Source organism: Phacochoerus africanus, chromosome 2, assembly GCF_016906955.1.
Source record: "Phacochoerus africanus isolate WHEZ1 chromosome 2, ROS_Pafr_v1, whole genome shotgun sequence".
Classification (NCBI taxonomy): Eukaryota; Metazoa; Chordata; class Mammalia; order Artiodactyla; family Suidae; genus Phacochoerus; species Phacochoerus africanus.
This window is the reverse complement of record NC_062545.1, coordinates 86,540,890-86,559,398: the sequence shown is the minus strand read 5'-3', so window position 1 is coordinate 86,559,398 and position 18,509 is coordinate 86,540,890.

Genomic DNA, 18,509 nt, shown 5'->3' with positions numbered 1-18,509 from the left:
TACTGCGTGCCATGTCGTCCCCGTAAATGATTGACAGTGCATTAAAAGGCATTAATTGAGGGAGGCAAGGAAGAAAATCCTCTCTTCGATGACGGTTCTTTAAGCCTTCTTGAGCCTTCTGATTATCGTGATGGTTTAACACCAGAGTCTGCTTTTCTCGCCATTGTTAATTTCTCTACAACCTCCATTCTGCAGAGAATCTAATTCTTGAAGGCAAAAGCGTTCTAATCAATCTTCTGACGATGAATTAGGGTAATTCCGTTTCTTGCTTGACCTTGTTTTCATCTTTGCACTGTTTCAAACCCTCCATTTTATTCTGTCAAGATATTTTACTTTAAGTGAAAGATTAACCCACCTAAGCAATACCATAATTAAAGGTAATTTTCTATATCTACAATAAGTGGTAGAAGATAGCTATAACCTGTCAGTGAAAAATTAAGATGAGTACTGCAAAAAAAAAAAACTGAAATAATTTTTCATTAGTTTGTTTAAATTTGCTAATACTCTTCGTTAAAATAGCTCACTGCTTATTACCCGGTTAAAGTTAATACTATGTAGTTTAATAAACTCATCGATGGATTACTTTTAAAGGACGTTGCTTTAAAGGGTCAAAAAACATGCTCATAATTAGATTTTTTTAAAAAAACCAAATTAAAAAAGTATATCCCCAGAGTCAGCTGGGGTTTGCTAGCACTCAAGGACAGTTGAGAATGAAACAATATTTATTCATAGCCCTCACAATGTTCTGGGCAGTGTAATCACATTCCATCTTCATTCAGAATCTAGGCGGGTGTTCTTATTCATTGTTCTACCTGAGAAAACTGATTCTGAGAGGTGAATGGATCTACCACTAGTTACTAGAGTCCTAAGTGCTGGGGCCAAGATTCACGCCTAGGTTGGCTAAATCCCAGGTTTCAAAGGTAATGCTTTCAATGTGTTTCACCTATAGGTAGTTGCTGGTATTGGTAGTTAAATTTCTTAGAATTTAAAAGTTCAGGAGTGTCCTCAAAATTGACTAATTGTACATAAAACATTTTCAAGATCTTTACAATGTACAGTTTATTCACTCTATCCTATTTGGAATAGCAGTGACTGTCAATGTATTTGACCTTGGGAAAAGACCAAAAGAATTTATAAACCTACAGAAGTTAAAAATATGTTTATGGAACTAATTCTTTACAAGGTTATCCCCAAATATGACAACATTTCTAATGTTTTTATGTGATTTTACATGTTTTTGATACCATCTTGATAGGACTGGAATTTTCTAAGATTATACATTTCATTTCACTATATACTACACAGAATTCTGCTTTTTTAAAAAAGAAAACAAAAGGAAACAAAACTACATTTTTGTATTTCGGCCACTTGAAATTACAATCAGCAGGAACCAGGTAGCTTATTATTTTTTTAAAGATTATATTTGTGAAAAAATTATGCTAATAATCATTAAGCACTTTGGAGTTTTATTTTTAATATTTTGGGCTTATATTGATTTGCAGTATTTCCAGGATTAACAGAATATTAATTTTTTGCGGGACTTTTATTACCTTGTTTAGTGCTGTGTGACAGTGACTCAGATGATATTAATTAAAATCTTCCAGAGTTCCTGTTGTGGCTCAGCGGAAACGAATCCAACTAGGAACCATGAGGTTTCAGGTTCAATCCCTGACCTTGCTCAGTGGGTTAAGGATCCAGCATTGCCATGAGCTGTGGTGCAGGTCACAGACACGGCTCAGATCTGATGTTGCTGTGGCTCTGGCATAGGCCAGTGGCTACAGCTCTGATTAGACCCCTAGCCTGGGAACTTCCATATGCCATGGGTGCGGCCCTAAAAATACAGAAAAGACCAAAAAAAAAAAAAAACCTTCCTAAAAATACTCCCATTTTCCATATGGAGAAATTATAGAGTTTTGAACAATTTGTTAGAAGTTTCCTAAAATCAGTAAGTAGACCTTCCAACTGTAGAAAATCCAGAAATTACAAAGACTATAATTTAAAAGGGTAGTACTAGAAATAATAACAACCTGGAAAGCACACCAACATATACTTATTCCTAGCTAAAGTTGTTATCCATTTAATATAATTCTTAAAAAAAAAAAACCCACACTGTCACAGTTTTATATATTTTACTAAATGCATGACAAATATTAGAAAGTTCAAAAACTCTAAATCTAACTTCTTGATGTCCATATTGCTAGAGATTTTTAAATTTATTATAAATTCCAGGTTAAATGCCAGCATATAATATTAACTTTTAAACATTATCTAATAAAGACACCAGCTGTTTAAAAAGAAATTGAATGGCTTAGGAAAATTTGAGTTGGATATAAACAACAGTAAAATTAGAGACACAGAAAGTGGTCTGTTCTTATGAAAACAAATTTAATCTAATTGATATTATTTGCCTTTGCAGTATGGAAAGCTGAAGATACTCTTTGACTATTTCTTTCTTTAGTTAAAGGATAAATCTCTTTTGATCACCTGATGAAATTGATAAGTTAATTATTTTGTGAGTGGACAAAGAAGACTTTTGAGATGTTTACTACTATATTTCTTTCATAACTGGCGAGTAAATAATAGTTTCTCAATTTCATGGAGTTTATTTGAATATGGGGAGGCTTCTGCTTTTCTTTTGCATTAAAAAAAACTAAACCAAAACTTTATTTAAGCTAGGTTGGTTTTTTTTTTGGGGGGGGGGGTCTGCATTTCAGCATGCAGAACTTCCCACTCCAGGAGATCCCATCATGGCTCAGCAGCAATGAAACTGACTGGTATCCATGAGGGCCCAGGTTTGATCCCTGTCCTCCCTCAGTGGGTTAAGGATCCAGCATTGCCATGAGCTGTGGTGTAGGTTGCAGTCCTGGCTCGGATCTTGTGTTGCTGTGGATTTGGCGTAGTCATAGCTACAGGTCTGATTTGACCCGTAGCCTGGGAACTTCATATGCCACAGGTGTGGCCCTAAAAAAAAAAGAAGTTCCCATTCCAGGGATTGAACCCTCACCATAGCAGTGACCCAAGTCATACCAGTGACCTAAGTCACAGCAGTGACAGTGCTGGATCCTTAACCCCCCTAAGCCACCAGGGAACTCATAAGCGAGTTTTTAATACATGTTTTCATGTTTTGTTACTCCACAATTACATTTTAAGTAAATTGACCTACAAATCAAATGCTCTCTCCAACACAGTAGGACTAGCATTGAGGGAAAACGTAATTCTATTTGTATTCACATTGTTAGATTTGAAAGGGAGAATATTAATACAACATTCTTAGTAGACAATTGCCTATTCTTTTTTTTTTTTTTGGTCTTTTTACCTTTTTTAGGGCTGCTTCTGTGGCATATGGAGGTTCTAAGGGGTCAGGCTAGGGGTCTAATCAGAGCTGTAGCCACTGGCCTATGCTAGAGCCACAGCAACACGGGATCTGAGCCACGTCTGCGACCCTACACCACAGTTCACGGCAACGCCGGATCCTTAACCCACTGAGCGAGGGCAGGGATCGAACCCGCAACCTCATGGTTCCTAGTCAGATTCGTTAACCACTGAGCCACGACAAGAACTCTGACAATTGCCTATTCTAAAGTGAAAATAATCCACAGGATATTCTTTTAAAATCAGTGACTGTATTTTTAATTGACAATAAATATGCTAGGTAAAGAAAAAAAGTGTTTTTACTATTTTGAAGTTCTAGCATAATAAAATAGCTATTTCTTCAGGAAGATGGCATAGCAGCATTGTAATGGAAAATTTCTGAGTTAGAAACCTTCTGATTCATTGAATACATATTGAGTACTTGGGGAATACAGACATGAAAAATGAACTCCTTGTCTTCCAGCTGCCTGCTATCTAATAAACAGGAAAGATAAGCTCTCTGATTGTAGGTACTGCAATAAAGGCAATTATAAAGGTATGCCTATGGTGCTAAGGGAACTTTGAGAATGGACTCTTTAGCTTGGTGGCCCGGATATGCTTCCCAAAAGAAATAACTCTTGGATTAGAGCCTATGTTACCTAAAGCTAACCAGAAGTGGGAAGGTATATAAAGTAGAAATAAATCAGTATGTACACAGGCATTAGAGAGATGGGGCAAATCATGACAGGGGAAAATGTGGGGAAAGACAAAGAATACACTGGGAGAGGGAGTGGCCCCTCTCTCTCCAGGGCATGGCTGGTGAGTAGGCAAAGGCTAGATGTTTAAATGTTTTTTTAAGCTTATATTTAATCCCAGAGCCAAAAGTAGTAACTAATGAATTTTTGAACAGAGGACTGATAGAGGATTTGATCTGTACTTTAGAAAGATGACCTCAAGAGTTCTCCCCATGGTATGGTGGGTTAAGAATCCAACTGTTGGGAGTTCCTGTTGTGGCTCAGTGGTTAACGAATCCAACTAGGAACCATGAGGTCGCAGGTTTGATCCCTGGCCTTGATCAGTGGGTTAAGGATCTGGCGTTGCTGTGAGCTGTGGTGTAAATTGCAGACATGGCTGGGATCCCGAGTTGCTGTGGCTCTGGCATAGGCCAGTGGCTACAGCTTTGATTAGACCCCTAGCCTGGGAACCTCCATATGCCGTAGGAAGTGAGCCTAGAAAAGGCAAAAAAAAAAAAGAAGGAGAAAGAAAGATTATCCCAGGGGCATCATTCAAGTTAACTGCTTTTTGCAGTAATAAATATTTGGCTTAGTGTTCAGCCTTTTGATACCTGTATACCAGTTCCCTGTATTAGGTACCCTCTACTTAAATCTATTGCAGTTTCTGGTTTCCCAACAGCATCCTGATTGACCTAGTTTTGTAGAGCCAAGATTTGGATGTGAAGATGATAAGCCCCCTTCCCTGTATGTTACTCTTTGCTAGACAGATCCCAGTGAAGGGTTACTTGCTGTTGTAGACTGAATATTTGTGGTCCCTCCCACCCGAATTCATATGTTGAAATCTAATCCCCAATGTGATAGTATTAGGAAATGGAGCTTTTTTATTCCTTTTTTTTCTTTTTTTTTTTTTTGTCTTTTGCTATTTCTTGGGCTGCTCCTGCAGCATACGGAGGTTCCCAGGCTAGGGGTCCAATCGGAGCTGTAGCCACCGGCCTACGCCAGAGCCACAGCAACAGGGGATCCGAGCCGTGTCTGCAACCTACACCACATCTCATTGCAACGCCGGATCCTTAACCCACTGATCAAGGCCAGGGATTGAACCTGCAACCTCATGGTTCCTAGTCGGATTCATTAACCACTGAGCTACAATGGGAACTCCAGGAAATAGAGCTTTTAGGAGGGTAATTATGTCATCAGGGTGGAGCCCTCACAAATGAGATTAGTGCCCTTATAAATGGCCAGAAAGCTAGCTCTCCACTCTCTGCCATGTGAGGATACAATGAGCTAGCCATCTGCAAACCAGAAAGTGGGTTCCTACCAGACATTAGATCTGTGGCATTTTTATCTTGCACTTCTCAGCCTCCATAATTGTGAGAAAAATTTCTGTTGTTACAGCCAGTCTATAGTATGACAGTAGCCTGAACTAAGACACTCATGATGCCCAGACGTTTTACATAATTTAGTGAAACAATGCTTACACTTCTCTTGCCTGATGATACACACAGTAGGGAGCTGGACTGAAATGGGTCTGAGCTTCAAGCTGAGATCCTCACTGTAAGTGAGTCGCATCTTCCATTTACGCAGCTCAGTACCAAGGCTAATGAGTTGACAGACTCCAGGCACATACTGAATATAAATGAGGAGACTGACAGAATGTGCTTATTATTATGTTTGCAGCCTACATTACTTTGCCTCTCCCCGCCCCACCCTCCAAAAACGGATAAATGATAACAAAGAGAGAACTCCACGAAACCTTTACTACGTTCCAGGGAGCAACTAACACAATGGGTGACCCAACAAGCATCAATGCCTTGGAGTACAATCTTATATTTGTGTGGCATCTTTCACAAAGATTGCCTCATTTGATTTTAAAACAACTCTGAGAAATAGAAAGAGCAGCTCTTTCCCACTTTCAATAGATGTGTAAACTGACAGAGGTTAAGTTAGATTTCTCTAATAGATACATAATGTAAGTTCCTATGTTTAACTTTAAATGGTCCAGTAGTCACATCAAAATAAGTTTTTAACAAAGTCAATTTTTACAATATATCTTACTTAACATATCTAAAGTATGATCATTTTCAAATGCAGTCAACATATATTTTTTTTTTCTTTTGGGGGCCACACTTGTGGCATATGGAAGTTCCCAGGCTAGGGGTCGAGGTGGAACTGCAGTTGCCAGGCTAGGCCACAGCCACAGCAATGGGATCTGAGCCGCGTCTGTGACCTGCATCACAGCTTGTGGCAAAGCCAGTTCCTTAACCCACTGAGCGAGGCCAGGGATGGAACCTGAATCCTCATGGGTACTAATTGGGTTTGTGACCCACTGAGCCACAACAGGAACTCCCACAATCGATATTTTAAATTTATCAATGAGATATTTCACCTTTTTTTTTTTTACTAAGACTTTGACACTTAAGTGTCTAATTTACAATTACAGTGCAAGTGGGAAGAACAAATCTGACTCCATATTAGATCTGTTTCTTTTACTTCAACCTTTGTGCTCTCTTGCCTGTGCTTCATGCCGGCCCTGCACCTTTTATAAAAGAACCTTGCCTAGAGCTTGAAATATACAAGATAATCTATTCTCAGGGCTCTGACCCTTAAGAGTATAACACTTTTCCATTCACAAGAAAAGTTTCAGAACAGAGAATAATATTTGTTTTGTTGGAGGTTTACAGGAACGGCATCACCTGACCCTAACCTGACCTACAAGGACAGCTGCAAGAACAAAAGATTTCTGCACCAAGGAATTTGCAACCACCCACTACACCTCCCTCCCCTTTTTGTATAAAGAAGTCTGCATTCTGACTGGAAGAGGATGATTCTTTGAGACACTGGTCTGCCATCTTCGCTGTCTGCTGGCTCTTCAAATAAAGTCATTATTCCTGGCCCTAGCAACTTGTCTCCCAATTTGTTGGCCCATCCTGCAGTAAGCAGAATGAGTTTGGACTCCGTAGCAACAACACAACTCAATTCAGACTAGCCATACTTCAAGTAAACAACAGTGGGTTGTGGCTAATCTAAGAGACAATATAGGATTGGATTATGTACCCGAGGCATGTAACAGCCATCCAGCTTCTGAAAAAGGAAACAATGGTCTGGAAACCTAGAGACCTGAATTCCAGATATGATTTAGCCTCTTACTGGCTGTGGGATAACAGACAAGGCATTCTTTCCTCTTAAAACAAAGTGAATGTCATTCATCAGTTGTCTTCACTTCCTTCCCGGTCTCCCCCCTTCCCACATAACACAGTCCTTACCTCAAGTGAGATCTTGAGTGGAACACCAATATTTCAAACTTAAATCTGTTTTTCTACTTAAGGAGGCATGGCCCTTAACCTGTGAGTGAGGGAGCTGCTTGGTCCCTCCCCTCAGTGGCAGTGAGGTGGGGATGAGAAGTGGCTCCTCAATCTGTCTACGGTACACACATGTTCACGCACACAGATGCACATGCATAGAGCATCTTCTGAGAGGACTTGGACAAAGTCCTTGGGCATATTTGAAAACCATTGGAGAAAATGATCTCTAAGATCCTTCTCATTTTAAAGTCTATGATTCCATGGATACAATTCCGCTCAGGTATGGCTGACTCTTTCAGCCAGCATTTAGTTTAAGATTAAACACAGAGGAGCTCCCTTCGTGGCTCAGTGGTTAAAGAACTTGACTGGTATCCATGAGGTTGCAGGTTCCATCCCTGGTCTCTCTCAGTGGGTTAAGGATTCAGCATTGCTGTGAGCTGTGGTGTAGGTCACAGACGCAGCTTGGAACCTGTGTTGCTATGGCTGTGGGGTAGGCCAGCAGCCATAAGTCCGATTTGACCCCTAGCCTGAGAACTTTCATATGCCGTGGGTGTAGCCCTAAAAATACAAAAAAAAAAAAAAAGATTAAACCCAGAAAAAGTACTATTGTAAGCCAAGTTCAATTCACCAACATCAGTATATAAGCATTTGACTCACATTTCTAGTTTCATAGAATCATCAGTTTTTAAAAGTGGGAGTCTTTAAGATCAATTATTCAAAGTGGCTTTCTGATTTTTTTTCCCTTAGTAATAGAAGCATCCCTGAATCTCCCCTTTAAAATCTCTTGCCCCCTGATTGTCAGTGGTGGGGAGTCAGCCTTTGGACATGAGTCCTCCCTCTCCACCAGTTACCAGGCTCCAAAATAAAGCATATTTCCTTTCCACCAAGCTCACCTCTTGGGCACTGGCTTTCAGTAACAAACTGTTACTGAACTTTGACCAGCATACCCCCAAACCCAGAGTTTCTGAGTCAAGGTCTCTATGCACTAGGCAGCAACCTGTGAATAAGATGCATTCACTGCCTCTTGATAGGAAACAAAATTTTGAGTTTATAAAAAAATTAAAATAAACTGTAATAAAAATTGTATCTGTCCATGAAGAAAAGCTTAGTATCTATAGTAGCCATTCGTCTCGATATTTACCACTTCCTACTGTCCTATGGGTACTGGTCCCAGTGGATCTTTCCAGCTGTTGTTAACTTCAGCTACTCTGGCGGTGGAGCTTCAGTGAGCGAGCCAGGCAGGTGAAAGCCTTAGGACATCAGTTAAAGCCTAAACATAAAATAAGGAGACCATAAAAGAAACTGCCATTTGAGTAGCAAATGATCTGATACACCTTCTTTCAGCAGTCTCTCTCTGGCTCTATTTCTGGCTAAGAAGGTATTTAAAGGTCAGTGTAAACAACTGCTGGTCTCCAAGCCTCTCAGTTGGCCTCCAGCCTCCCCCTATTTAATCCTCCCAACTGAACTTCTGATTCATCATCTTAACAATGACCCTTTCCCTCTGCCTCTTCCTCCCCTCCCTTCGTGGTTTTTCTTCCAGTCCCTTGTGGCATTGCTGCAGCTCCCCTCCCTGGCCTGTCTGGACATGCTTGTGATGTCAGATGCCTGCCCTTGAGCTGTCCTTTTGTATCCATGGTGATGGATGAAAAATAAGCCGCTTTGCAGTGATTTGAACTTTAATCCATTCAAATGATGCACAGTTTATTACTCAGGTGATTTTCCCCCCCAATATTTTCAGATCACTGAAATCTTAAGTTATTAAAGAAGTATTAACATGCTTTTTGTTTTCCTTTGTTCCTTTTTTTAAACCTTTTTTTTTTTTTTTGCCTTGGTAAAATTCAAATAACCCTTTTGATCTCTGCACCTGAAATTTTTTCTTGATAATTAAATCAATAGGAAAATAATTGCAGAAACGTGATTCCAAATGAAAAGAAATTATAAAAGACATCATTTAAAGTGTCTTCTCACTACAGCTGCATAAGAAATTCGTATTAGGCTAAGTAAAGTATAGAGGACCTTCATTACACTAGGGAAAACATGAGAAAACTGTAAAACATTTACAAAGTAGTGCTGCCCAAAAATGTTGGCCTCAGTATTAATAGTATGTGGAATCACTCCAGTGGTCTATAGATATAGTATTATATAACTGGTTTCAAATCCTTCTGAATTCAGGAAAGAGAAAAATTTCATCCTGGTTGCAGTTTTTAGCACTTTGCTAATACTTACAAATCATTTTTTAAAAACAGCAAGAACATGGAGTTCCCGCTGTGGCTCAGCTGAAATGAATCTGACTAGCATCCATGGGGATGCAGGTTCGATCAGTGGGTTAAGGATCCAGTGTTGCCATGAGCTGTGGTGTAGGTCGCAGATGCGGCTCGGATCCCGTGTTGCTGTGGCTATGGCATAGGCCAGTGGCTACAGCTCCGACTGGATCCCTAACCTGGAACTTCCATATGCTGGGGGTATGGCCCTAAAAAGACAAATAAAATAAAATAAAATAAAATAAAATAAAATAAAATAAAATAAAATAAGCTACAAGGATTTGTTGTACAGCACAGGGAATATAGCCAATACTTTATAATAACTATAAATGGAATATAACCTTTAAAATTGTCAATCATTATATTGTACCCTTGTAACATATAATATTGTACATCAACTAGATTTCAATTAAAAAAAAAAAAAAAACCGCAAGAGTATACCTCTCAATGATCAACATAATCAGAGGTGAGTAAGCTTTGGAGAAAAAAACATTAATATCCTATGAAATATCCAAAATAGGAAGCTCATAGAGACAGAAAATAGAACAGAGGTAATAACCAGAAACAAAAGAATGGGGCAGGGAATGGGAGTTACTGTCTAATGGATACAGAATTGGGTTTTTTGTTTTTCTTTTCTTCCTCCTTTGTCTTTTTAGGGCTGCACCTGAGGCATATGGAGGTTCCCAGGCTAGGGGTTGAATCGGAGCCTCAGCCGCTGGCCTCCACCACAGCAAGAGCACAGTGGGATCTGAGCTGGGTCTGCGACCTACACCATAGCTCACAGCAATGCCAGATCCTTATTAACCCACTGAGTAGGGCCAGGGATCGAACCCTCGTCCTCACGGATACTAGCCAGATTCATTTCTGCTGAGCCACGATGGGAACTCCAGAATTGTTGTTTGAGATGATGAAAACCTTCTGGAAGTAAATGGTGATGGTTATACAACATTCGAATTTACTTAATGCCACTGAATTATATACATTTAAAGAGATTAAAATGGTGTGTGTGTGTATAGGTTTTACTACAATTAAAAAATATTGCAATTCCTGGCTGTTCTTATCCTTGGTGGAAGAAATTTTAGTGAACTAACACAGTCAGAAGCTATTGATAGGTCATGATCTGACATTAGAGTTTAGGGAGGCTAACATGCACAGAATAGCTCTCCTGAAAATTCAGAGGCAAAGCAGGACCCAGGGCAAGTCCAGGCTGCAGTTGAGTATCAGTAACAACTAGGCCTTTCCTTTGGTGAGGTGAAGGCTAAGAAAGGAGTATTAGCAATTCACTGTTTTGGAGCCTGAGACAAGAACAAGGGACCTGGCCATGTACGATCAGAGAAGACATCAGATAGCAGGAAACAAGATCCCACTTGTCCTGTGTGACACCCCTGAACTTTCTTTTTTCTTATCGAAGTCATGGTGACCATCTGCCTGCTCCCAGTGACAGGGCAAGAATGGGGTTGAGGTCATGGTATCTGGACAGGTAACAGGTTGGGGAGACCAGGGTAGTTATTTCTTATGCCATGTCCCAGTTTATAACAATAACTTCAATAACTGTGACCAGAAGCCAGGCAGACTCTGACACTATGATATTACCTAAGATATTTAAGAAAACCCATAAGAATTGGATGCATTGAGAAGACTTTTTTCAGATAATGTAAATTAAACTACAGAAACAGTATGGTACAAGTTATTAAGCTTGGAAGTGTCTCCAGCCTTCCCCTTACCCATTTCCTGCTAAGCGAAATGCTGCATGGGGTTTTTCCTGTTGCCCCAGAATCGTGGCTATGGCCCAAAGCTGATATCATTCTCGAAAGAGCCATAAATAATTAGGACTCAAAACCTTCCACCAGAGCTTATCATAAAGTATAGAACTGGAGTTACTGTTGCAGCTCAGTGGGTCAAGAACCCAGTGAGGTCTCTATGAGGATGCCAGATTGATCCCTGGCCTTGCTCAGTGGGTTAAAGATCCAGTGTGGATGCAAGATGGGGCATAGGTCACAGCTGCAGCTGTGATTTAACCCCTGCCCCGGGAACTTCTATATACCGTAGGTGTGGCTTTAAACAGAGAAAAAAAAAAAAGTATAGACCCAACCTTATTACTATCAACCACCACCCTATGAAACTCCTTACTTAGCCTTCCCCTCACCAAAGGAAAGGCCTGGTACGTGGGGTGAGGGGAAGAAATCTAGGAGAAGAATTCCTTGAAGAAGAGAATGGCAACACTCTCCCTGACTGATGCTTGCTAAGTTGTAGCTGCTTTGTAACTTCGTGTTGCCACTGGCATAAAGCATCTGAGACAGTCGGGGAGTGATTTCCATTATTTATGGGGCTTGCATAGACACTACCTAGAAGTTTCTGAAATGAGAGAAGAAAAGCCACATCAGTAAGACTTGAAGATACAGTATGTCCAGAAGAAGACGAGGTGCCCTCATCTGTTTGCCATGATTTTACAGGTTAGAGCAAGGACATCCGAGGTCTCATGATTCCATGTGGAAGAACAGGGAGTGAGAGAGGAAGAAGAGCTTGGAGCTGCAGAGGAACCAGGAGGGCAAATGATGGGGAAACCTGAAGGAAGTCTAGTTTGCTCTTCTCGTCCTCACAGCAACAGAGGGGACCTGAGGAGAGCTGGGCATCGACCCAAGGGACCCACACTGCACCTGCCTGGAGACCATCTTATTCTCTGGGACACTGGTGTCAGTGAAGAACCTAAGGAACCAGAGTGAAACTGGTGATGCTCCCCTCTGACCTATGGGCCAATCACAGAAGCTGGATGCTGACCATCTCCATCCCCAGAGCCAGCTCTACCACCTCTCCCACTTCTGCTACGTTCAGAGTTCCAGTTTCAACTGCTCAGAGGGAAGGAAGGAAATAAGACTAAATCGGAAATGAGACTTAAGTTTGTTTTCTTTTTAGGATCAAACCCCTGGCACACAGAGGTTCCCAGGATGGGGTCCAATCCACGCCATAGCTGTTGGCTTATACCATAGCCACAGAAATGCCAGATCTGAGCCACATCTGTGACCTAATCAGCAACTCCAAATCCCTTAACCCACTAAGTGAGGCAAGGGATGGAACCTGCATCCTCATGGATACTAGTCACGTTCTGAACCCTCTGAGCCACAACAGGAACTGTGAGATTGAAGTTTTAAAACTGGACTGTACTTCAGAACCTGAAAATAACCATGATGTTATGGCATCTGTCCAAGATGTTAACCTGGAATTCAAAAGAGCATAGTTGAGGAATTCCTGCCATGGCACAGTGGGTTAAGAATCTGATTGACTCTGGTCACTGTGGAGGCATAGGTTCAATCCATGGCCCAGCTCAATGAGTTAAAGGATCTAGCATTGCTGTGAGCTGTGGTGTAGCTCACAGAAAGGGCTGGGATCTGGCATTACTGTGGCTGTGGTGTAGGCTGGCAGCTGTAGCTCCGATTCAACACTTAGCCTGGGAAATTCCCTATGCAGTGTGTGAGGCCCTTAAAAATAAATAAATAGGAAGTTCCTGTTGTGGCTCAGTGGTAACCAGCCTATCTAGTATCCATGAAGATAGGGGTTCAATCCCTGGCCTCGTTCAGTGGGTTAAGGATCTGGCATTGCCGTGAGCCATGGTGTAGGTCACAGACATGGCTCAGATCCCAAGTTGCTGTGACTATGGCTTAGGCCGGCAGCTGTAGCTTGGATTCAACCCCTAACCTAGGAACTTCCCTATCCTACAGGTGCACTCCTAAAAAGAAAAATAAATAAATAAATAAATAAATAAATAAATAAATAAATAATAGGAGTTCTTGTCATGGCCCAGCAGAAACAAATCCGACTAGTAACCATGAGAACACAGGTTCAATCCCTGGCCTCGCTCAGTGGGTTAAGGATCTGGTGTTGCCATGAGCTATGGTATAGGTCGCAGACCAGATGCAGCTTGGATCCCACATTACTGTGGCTGTGGCGTAGGCCGGCAGCTATGGCTCTGATTCTACCCCTAGCCTGGGAACCTCCATGTTCCGCAGGTTCGGCCTTAAAAAAGACAAATAGTAATAATAAGACAATTCAATTAATATACAGAATCAAACTATATACACAATTTTATATCATGATTTTTCATTTAAGCATTTTCTCATCTTCTTAAAAAAATCTTCGTATTATTTTTAATAGTCTCATATTTCCATTTTACAGATACATCACGATTTTTTTTTTGTCTTTTTGTCTTTTTGTCTTTAGGGCCGCAACAGCAGTATATGGAGGTTCCGAGGCTAGGGGTCTAATCGGAGCTGCAGCCTCCGGCCTATGCCACAGCCACAGCAATGCAGGATCTGAGCCATGTCTGCAACCTACACCACAGCTCGAGGCAACACCATATACTTAACCCACTGAGCAAGGCCAGGGATCGAACCTGCATCCTCATGGATGCTAGTTGGGTTCGCCAACCACTGAGCCACAACAGGAACTCCAGATATGTCACAATTTTTTTAATCATTACTCTACTCTAGGGTGTCATTATTTTCTAGTTTTGTTTTGAAGTCTTAAGAATTGAATTATAATATTGAACTGTTCCTTTAAATGTGATTATCATTATCATTATCAAATATCCAAGGATCCATGGACAAAGAGATTCTAACTACCTCGTAATCCATTAGAGCACAGTCTGAGGTATTGATAAGCCAGCCAGGAGTTTTGATGATGATGCTTACTAAGCTGGCAGCATTACACATTTTATCCTTGCAGCATCTGCCAATTTATATGGAGTTGATGGCTACAGTCCTGCCTTCTGGAATATAAGCACCATAAGGGAGGAAATTTGTCTCTGTTTCATTCTCTGCTCTATGCCCTGCACCTACAACAGGGCTCAACACAGGGTAAGCACCAAAATAAATACTTTTAAAAAGAATTACTGTAGTTTTAAGTAGGAATGAGACATAATCACTCCTCAATTTCTCTTCGGTTTTTGCAGAGTGCATTTATGGGAACAATGTAGTAGGTGGTTAGGATAAGAATGGACCTAGTAGAAAAAAATGGAGGAGGAAGAGCCTATAGCAGAAGACAGAGATGAAAGGAGAGAGGGAGCTTCAGGTTCTGGCATCTGAATAGATACTGATGTGATCCTATAGCTTCATTGTTATTAAGATCTAAATTAACTAATTCAATTAGAAAGCTATCAGGCTCATCATGATATGGCTGAACCCACGCAACAACCATGCAAGGGAAGTTATTCCTAGTGTTGTCAAGTAGTGAACTGAACACACACACCTAATCCCTGCCCTCCTCAAAGTCCCAGGGAAATAACCAGAAGAGCCATTACATAAATTTTAAAAAACATTTTTAAAAACATGACATATTTCCACAGGATGCAGATAGCAGTTGACCAAAGTCTGAAGAAATTCTAGAAAACAGAAACTAATTAGGATCAGATTGAAGGAGGAAACAGTGAAAAACTACAGTCCAAAACTTCATAGGTAAGAGTCCTTTCTAATGGAGGCCCAGAGAAATTCCAAGTTCAGAGGTAATGTTGGCAAAGTCAGTTCAGGATGAGGATGTCGCCAGTGTAATTAATTACAGAAGTACTGAGACAGCTGGGTCCTCCCTGCTCCCCCCTCTCTCTCTCTTTCCCCTGGGTTTATGTTTCCAAATTCAGCCTATATATACAGCAAGGAAGGGCTCCTTAGAGCCACGAGACAAAATCAGCACTTTTTTTAATTTAGTTTTTATTTTATATTGGAGTATAGTTGATTGACAACACTGTGTTAGTTTCAGGTGTATAGCAAAGTGATTCAGTTACACATATACATATATCCATTCTTTTTCAATATCAGCATTATAAATGTCGATAATTCAAAAATATATATAACAAGGTCAACTATATGCCAATAAAATTTTTAAAAATAAAAATTAAAACATTAATTTAAAAGGTTTTCTGAGTTTTTATATTGCTTTAATGAAGCAAATTTTTAAATGCTCACTAAAAGAAGAACAGAAAGAAACACTAAAAGGTTAATATTGGTTTGGTTTTAAAGGATAAGAATTATGGATAATTTTGGGTTTTCTACAATTCTGCATTTTCCAACCTTCCTATCTACATTACTCTGTCATGGAAAAAAATGTATATAATATAACATTTTATTAATAACAATTTTTATTAATAACATTTTTTTCCATGACAGAAGCACAGGGAACCATACTCAATATTTTGTATAACCTGTAAGAATCTGAAAAGGTTCCTACATATAAAAATATATGGAGTTCCTGTCATGGCGCAGTGGTTAATGAATCCAACTAGGAACCATGAGGTTGTGGGTTCGATCCCTGGACTTGCTCAGTGGGTTAAGGATCCGGTGTTGCCATGAGCTGTGGTGTAGGTCGCAGACGCGGCTTGGATCCCGCGTTGCTATGGCTCTGGCATAAGCTGGCAGCAACAGCTCTGATTAGACCCCTACCCTGGGAACCTCCATATGCTGTGGAAGCAGCCCTAGAAAAGGCAAAAAGACAAAATAAAATAAAAAATAAAAAAAGAATATATATATGTATAGGTATTATATATTACACATACACATACGTATGTATACATCACATATATGTATAAACTGAATCACTTTCCTGCACTCCTGAAACTAACACAATATTGTAAATCAACTATGCCTCAATAAAAAATAAAATTATAATAAAAACAAAATTTTAAATATTTTAAAGATAAGAAAAAAAAATAGGCTTTTAAAGCACATACACACACAGAAAGTTCACAACCATGGGTCTGCTGTAAAGTATTATCATGCAGATAAAGACTTTAAAATAATCTGCAGCTGAGGGTAGGAGGCCAAAAGCGAAGGCTGGACTTGGCAACTCCTGGTAACAGGAAGAGGCAGAAATTCGGAACTATTGGAACTGAAGAGAGGAAGCTGGCACTGGTTTCAGAAAGGAATAAATTCTGCATGGACACTGGAATGGTGAGTTTGACCAGCCATGGGGTTCACTGAGCCACTCCTGGTTTTTCCCCCACTGTGACCCTCTGCTTCTCTAGATTCTTACATGTGATGAGGCATGCATATCCATTTTCCTCCCTTATTTAATATGACCAAGATAAAAACCTGACTACTGCTGAAATCACAAACATCACCTTCCCTGTTAGGACCTACTCCATCTGGAGTTGCTGCTGCCTGGATTTGCACTAGCTGGTCCTACCTGATATAAACCAGACATGATCTTACAGAGTTAGCCTCTGGACCACCTGACTGCTGTTCTTACTTGGTCGAGTCAGGGCTATGGACAAGAATGTCATCTGTTATATCAGTAAATAAAGGATGTTGCAGCTATCAAGCCATCAGCCACTGCAGCTGCCCAATTGTGTATCCTGGGGAGACTCAGGATGGGAAAGAACAGAATAGCTGGCCTAAATAGCTAAGATGATTTCCATGATCCTAGACTCTCGCATCTTCCCTAAGGTAGAAACATGCCAATTTCATTAACCTGAGATGTCTGGTATTCTTCAGTTAACAGTGATCTTCTAATGTTCTACTACCTGGTTTTTGCTGCAAAAACTCCTACATATCCTGGGAGTTCCCACTGCAGCTCAGTGGTGACAACTAGTATCTGTGAGGACTCGGGTTAGATCTCTGGCCTCTCTCAGTAGGTTAAAGATCTGGCATTGCCCAGAGCTGCAGTGTAGGTCTCAGACTTGGCTCAGATCCCTCATTTCTATGCCTGTGGCTGTGGCTGTGCCTATGGCTGTGGCTGTGGCTGACAGCTGAAGCTCCAGTTTGACCAATAGCCTTGGAACTTCGATATGCCTCAGGTGCAGCCCTAAACAAACAAACAAAAAAACCAAAAAACTCCTATATATCCTGGCTCCTCCCTTACCTCTTACTTCAGAGCTATCTGAGAAGCTGTCTTTCAGGCTTAAGACATTCCTCACTAAGTCTACTGAATAAAACCTAATTCTCAAACTTTAGGTTGTGTTGTTTTTTTTTTTTTTTTTCAATCAAACGAGATCATGCAGGCTGTTAAATTCTTCTATGGGATGGTCATCACATATGGTGTGGTTAGTGCAGAATGTTATCAGAAAGTAACTGATTACCAAAGAAGGTGCTTCTGCCCAGCAGCCCCCACCCTAGCACAGTTTTCAATGCCTCCAGCAAATCTTTTTTTCTTGAACTTCAAAGTTATGACCATGGCATCTGTCTCTGTGCCTTTCTTTTAAATACTTTTTTCCGCCAATGTCCCAGAAAAGCATGTCCTTCCATGCAATATCTAGCAAAGAATTTCTATAAAAGTCAGTAATCAAGGATGCAGTGTTATTTGAACATCACGAGGGGAGTATGCCAACCCACTGCAGAGAAAGAGCCCCTTTAGAAATATCTATCATGGAGTTCCTGTCATGGCTCAGTGGAAACAAGTCTGACTAGCATCCATGAGGACACAGGTTCGATCCCTGGCCTCGATCAGTGGGTTGGGAATGAGGCATTGCCATGAACCCTGATATAGGTCAAGGATGCAGCTGAAACTTACCCAAGGACACACTGCTGGGGTAGTTTCTTCCTGAAAGAGCCACTGTTTGCTACACGGCAGGAGCTCATTGCTAATCCATGATAATGTGCGAAAATAGAAGGTGTACATGTATGTGTAACTGGGTCACCATGCTGTACAGTAGAAAAAAAAATTGTATTGGGGGAATAACTATTAAAAAAACCAATAATAATAATTTTAAAAAATGCAAAAAAAAAGGATGCAGCTGAGATCTGGCTTTGCTGTGGCTGTGGTGTAGGCTGGCAGCTGCAGCTTCTATTGGACCCCTAGCCTGGGAACCTCCATATGGTGCTGGTGTGGCCCTAAAAAGACAGAAAAAAAAAGAAAGAAAAGAGAAAGAAAGAAATATCTAT